This window comes from Ammospiza nelsoni, chromosome 2 (genome assembly GCF_027579445.1).
Source record: "Ammospiza nelsoni isolate bAmmNel1 chromosome 2, bAmmNel1.pri, whole genome shotgun sequence".
Taxonomy (NCBI): domain Eukaryota; kingdom Metazoa; phylum Chordata; class Aves; order Passeriformes; family Passerellidae; genus Ammospiza; species Ammospiza nelsoni.
In genome coordinates this window covers 106609714-106615713 of record NC_080634.1, presented here as the reverse complement: position 1 = coordinate 106615713, position 6000 = coordinate 106609714, and the positions used below count along the sequence as shown (strand labels likewise).

The following is a 6000-nucleotide window of genomic DNA, read 5'->3' as shown; positions in this document are numbered from 1 at the left end:
TCCTTCTCTGTAATGTACAGTACAGTTAATCCCTAAACAATCACTACAGATGATTGACCAGATTCTCAGATCTGGTCAAATGTCCTCAATGGGCATGAAATAATAATTTAAGGTAAGCAGTCGTTCAGAAAATTTTATATGGGCTACAGCTCCAACACAACTGAAACTTAATAAAATATTTCTAACACCTAATGAATAAGGAAATGCCCATACAGCTGGGAAACCAGTTAGATCTTTAATTACAAAAACCAGAGCATTAACCTACAGCATTCTGGGATTTCATAATTTGTTTTAATAGTGATTTTTTCCCCCCTAGGGATACATGGTTTAAAAACTGTAAGACATGTAAGAGATCTGTGCTACACAGGAATATTGTAGCACCAAATGAGACGTTCTCCTGTACATGATGTACCCTGGCAATCTAAAGGGTTTTAAACCATGTATATATGTATGTATAATGCATCTGACATAGCCAGACAGGCTATGAGAATCAGAGCCATCCCACACACAGCACAAACCATAGCTGAATAACACACACAAATTAATATTTTTGCCAGAGTTGGGATTTTCAAGGACTGGCTTTAGGGTCAAATTCTGATCCTAATCTTCCACAGCTTTAGTTTATCCAGTGGCCCTGTAAAGAATTTTCTTGGCTTTTTTTCTATAGTTAAATTTGATTCTTAATGTAGTGCTACAGGCACTAAACCAAAATGCTGAAAAGTTTACACAGATAGATTCAGACAAACTTCCTTATCAGAGCAGCAAATACTGCTCTCAAGCCCTTTTTTTTTTTTTTTTAATAGTAATTCTCCAACAAAATGTACAGGTTTTGGTCCTTTTTTTTTTTTAAATTTATACTTTTTAAAGTACACTTTTTTTCTAGTTTGACCTATCAGTTAGAAGTGGTAATGAAGAATGAACTCACCAGCCCTCCAGTCCAGATAATCCTCAACAAAATACCAGAAGTAACTGGATTACCACCAGCAGTTAAGAAACAACTTACACTTGAACAACTGCCATGCATGACTACAAAGCAGGTATAGCATAGAATATAAATGTAAATTCAGTCTTAGCTTTTCTCATTTTTATGTTTCCTGACTCTCAGATTTATAGTTTAACTTGGTTTTAATAGAGTTTTTTCAACTCTGAAATTGAAGAACTTAAATGAAAAAAACAGAGATAAAGAATGTGAAATGGGCAAAAGTTGAAATGCTTGCAATACTTTCAGAATAATATGTAGGCTTCTTCACAGAAAAGGAGTTTTTGGAGAAGCTCTGAAAACCATTCTGTATGTTTTGTTGCCTGCACTGAAGGGTTTGATCTTGGGCACTAAGACAAAAATGAGTGAGCAGAGAAGCAATTTGCCAGAGAATTGTAATCTGGAACTTCTTGCAAACCAATTCATATGAATCACTTATACTGAAAAGCAAGTGCTTTCAAAATTTTAAATTACTCCATTAATATTACTAAGAGTACATATACTTACAGCTGAAAATTCAAAGGCGACAACATTACTATGTGCTTATAAATAGTTCCCTTCAGTGTAAAGCCAGTATCTTGTTATAAGCTATTCTTTGGTGTACCACTCAAACTGAAAAGAAAAGAAGTGGATGAGGGTCAAGCTCCAGCTTAACTAGTCCTTATTTAAACTGTGTTCAGTTCAACTTAGTGTTTACTCCTCAAGGAGCCTTAATAGTCACCCCAATTAATTTTCCTTCTTAAAAAAACAAATAGCTGATTTCACAGCCTAAAATGCTATTTTGCTTTAATACTTTTTAAGCACTTTGTAGACATCTCAATCCTTACTTTTACATTTTCTTCCTTGAAAGCTTGCCTCGTGTTAAATATTTTCTGGAGAACTGAATAATAAGATTGAGATCTGTAAAAATAAGGGTGTTTTTTTTTCTATTCAAGAGTCGGTTCCCTCCATCTTCTTTGGCTGCCAAAGATATTAGCTCTGAAACTGCTGCACTGAGTATGCTTCCTGTACTGTTTCCTGTAGGTGGCTCTTTAGTGAGGAATCCCACAGCATCTAACAAAGTGCATGTGACAATTTTCAAAGTTGTATCTCCAAAATACAGACCAAGAAAAGAGAACAACTTTGCATAAATAACCACATGTAATAAACAACTACAAAAAAACACCCCAAAGGATTCACGTTTTTTCTCCCATCAGTACAAATATTAAATGCAGAAATACACTGTGACTAAATTCCAGAGGTTTCTATTTCCTTCTCTTCTGAATTCATCTAACTGGTTTTCTGCATTAGCTACATGTAAGACTTAACTTCAGACTTAACTACAGGTCTTTCTGATAAATCATTTACATATAGAGTCTATGCAAATGCATGTAACCAAATTCTGCAAGTTTCCTTGTAGACAGGTCTGTTATGTGCAATCAAAAAACAAGGAAACTTGCACAATTATGCCTGCAAAACTGCAATCCTACTTTAAAAAGTAAAGATAAAAACAAAACCAAAAGGAAAGAAGGGGATCTTTTAAATTTAGATATAATTATAATTACCTTAAGTATTAAGTGTTTCTCATGGAGTTACATTCCATTTTTATCTTGAGAACTCAATCTAGTGCTCACCTTGCTTTTTAAATCACTATTATTAAGGTTACCTCCTTAATAAATGGTGTGTGTGTGTGTTTGTATCACTTATGTGCTTTACACTTCAACTTTTCAATCATGTTGCCTGGTGGACATAGTTTTACTTCCCTGAGGGAGATGGTCCTGCTTTTTTTCACCCTGAACTCCAGGGACAGGCACCCTTCTTCACTTTTGCAGTCATTCAGTTTCCATAACAATCATTCAAAGGTATTTTCTTTCACAATGTATTTACCCAGCATGGACACAGCTCCGATAAAAAAACACTGGAGAGAACAGTTCCCCTGACTCACAGGTGTAAGTCTGAGCAGTAACAACTATAAGTGACCCATTTGCAACACCCTTGACAGAAAAATCTAGGAGCTTACAACATTTCTACGGCTTAAAGCAGCAAACCCTCAATGGCTAAAATGTCACCACAAGAGAAATGCCCATCTTTAAGAAGGGATACTAATATTGACAAGTGTGCACTTCCACACTGCCACCTATTGGGAGATTTTCAAGAACTTCATAAATATTAGCAAATTCTGGTGGAAGGTGTTCCTAGGAGACAGACAACACTCCTGTCCCATAGAAAAAGAACAACTTGTGGATCAAGGGGAAGAATTTCAAAGGTGTACCACCAGTGCTGCCTACTCAATGCCTAAATATATTTCCTCACCTTCACCTGGACCACTGCAGTGCTACCACACTTACCAGGTGACAAATACCAAGTCCTTTGAAAGGTGGGTATGTTATTTAGATGCCTAAGTGCAAGGCTGAAATTCACAGCTGAATCTGCTCTTTCACTGTCCCACAAGAGTTGCCAGGGGCTGTAATCTGCACTCCTACACCCCACAGTGTTCCTGCCCAGTGACAGATGCAGAAGGCTGCCCTGTTAGAAATGACCAGAACATAATACAGAACATAATATAAATTTTTCAGGGATGCAAGCAAGTGAAACAAGTATTCAGGCTGTGTGGGTATTAAATTATTCATAAAAAAAAAAGACTCAGCCAGAGGCGAGTAAAATATTCTTGCTCTTTTAATTCCCACCACCCATAAATAATCTTCCTGTTTGCGTTTTATTGGAAAACAACTGATTTAAAAGTCACCTAGTGCTATAATCCCTGCTTCACAACTGCCATCTGTCCTGCAGCGGGAGTTACGGACCCTTTCATTCACAAGCACAGCCAGCGGAATAAAGAGGAAGAGGAGGAGTTGAAGGGGAAGAGAGAGAAAGCGGATAAATTCCGTTTGTGCTATTAAAAAAAAAATAGAAAAGTGAACTCAGTGGCTGAAAAGTGAAGATAAAAAGATGAAAACAGTAATCTTGCTACAGAAACCAGAGAATTATGTTCTTGCTCTACCCCTCTTTTTTCTTTTTTTTTTCTTTCACACCGTACAAACTGTAGCACCCTGAACAACTCACTCCCCTGCTATTTCCAGCACTTTAGAGAAACTTTTCAACATTTCTGTTCGACACATATTTTCAGCAGTGAGGTGAAGACAATAAGTAAACAGGTAGTGAAGGGCTATTTAGAGAGCTGGTCAGTCACAGTAATAATAACAACGCAAGAAGAAAAAACCGCACACAGCACAGAACATCTATCCTATGCGCTGTAGCCACAGACAACACATGACCTCTGACAAACAGTTTTCAGAGTAATTTTAATGCTACTCTGGATTTAACTTGACTAACTGGTAGCAATTGAGCACATCTTTTTTTGTGGCAGCAGTTATCTAAAATGCTACAATAACAGCATCAAAAGTAGAATGGTGGAAGATTGGTTTTCCATTGTGCTGCTGAACTGGCATAATGCCCACTTTAAAAGCAATTCGCTGCTCATCACTGAAATCTGGCAGACACGACACTAAATGCCTTGAGAAAAAAAAAAAAAGGGTCTTGAGAAGGGGGAACCACTCCAACCACCAAGCAAAGAAAAAGAACGAGACTGAAAAAAAAAGGGAAGAAAGAAAGCAAAGAATGATGAATCTATGTAAGAAGAGAAAATTGCAAAAATAAAAAGTTTAGCACTGCATGCAGACTCAACAGGCACTACTTAATTTGCTTGAAGATTTTATCGCAGGCTTGCATTAGTAATATCAGAGCAAAACAAAAGCAAATATATATTTATGTCTGTCTATTGTTCTGATGAAGTGAAAACGTACTGAGTTACGTCAATCATTTGTCAAACACATCTTCCTAGTTTTATTTACCACTAAATATAATGAGTAAATATGTGATAATAAAACTCTTCTTTTTATAAGGACATATACAATTTTTTCCCACAACTAAATACAGGTAATGATTTAGGAAGCTTTCAAAATGTCTTTTTACTGTCAATAAAACTAATTCTATTCCCATTTTCATGTTAAAAAAGGGCTTTACAAATGAAAATTCAAATTAAAATTCTGATTATAGTGTAGTGTGACAACACCTGTATTTATAATTTTACTGTCAGCTAGCTCGCAGTGTTTAACAATAGCTTGAAGCAGGAAAGTAATTGGAATTTGTCTGTAACATGCCAGATGACGACACTGGGCACTTTGCTGTGCTAAAGCAAATTTGGTTTGATGACAAAATAACCTCAGAAAGATCGGACAGCACCCTCCACCATCCCAAAGGTTAAATAAAGCTATCCCTGATGCAGGGACAAAATCTATCCGTGGTAAACCAAACCAGCTGAGCAGCAGCCACAGGCACCAGGTACCCGGGGCTGCCTGGCCTCTCCTGAACAGGCAGCTCTCGAATCCCTCCTGCAACATTCACCTCCCAGCAGCTCTTCCCAAATGGGGCACTACTCCAGTATCAGCCCCAGTGCAATTCAGAACCACGGGAGAGAAAGGAAGCAAAGGACACCAGGCTGGGGAGAGATGCTAACACAAGTGCTGCAGTTCTGTGGACTTCTGTGGGAATAAAAAAGGAAGCCTACAACAAAAATGTGCAATGCCACTGTGAACATGGAAGTGTCCTATGTCCTGTGTCTTCGTATCTCCCACACACATACACGTACTGACTGGCGTATGCTGACAGGCCAGGTGAAAATTAGGACACAAACACATGCACTTTGTAAGAAAAAGGTAAAAAAACAAAGGCAAAAAAAAAAGCTTTTCAATCTGAAGATTTCAAAACTTAAACACATGCCACTCTCCACACACAACTTGTCTTACTGAAGTCGACAAATTAAAAGCCTGTGTTTTTCATTATGCTGAAGACAGAATAAAAATAAAGAAAAGGAAGCCACATAAGAAAGAAAAACAGAATGACAGTGATGTTTTAGTTTACACTAGATATGGCAACACATACAAACTGTCAAAACTATGGAGTGAAAAAAGCTGTTATCAAGCAACTGTCAAGAGAGTCCTCTGAGATTTGGAAATCTTGTGTTTATTGTAACTACTGCACAT

The 6000-nt window shown here is 37.2% G+C and overlaps 1 protein-coding gene across 1 annotated transcript in view; it reads right to left on the bottom strand.

Moving 5' to 3' along the window:
- Positions 1-6000, bottom strand: part of POLA1 (DNA polymerase alpha 1, catalytic subunit) — a 184613-nt gene that overhangs the window by 8927 nt on the left and 169686 nt on the right.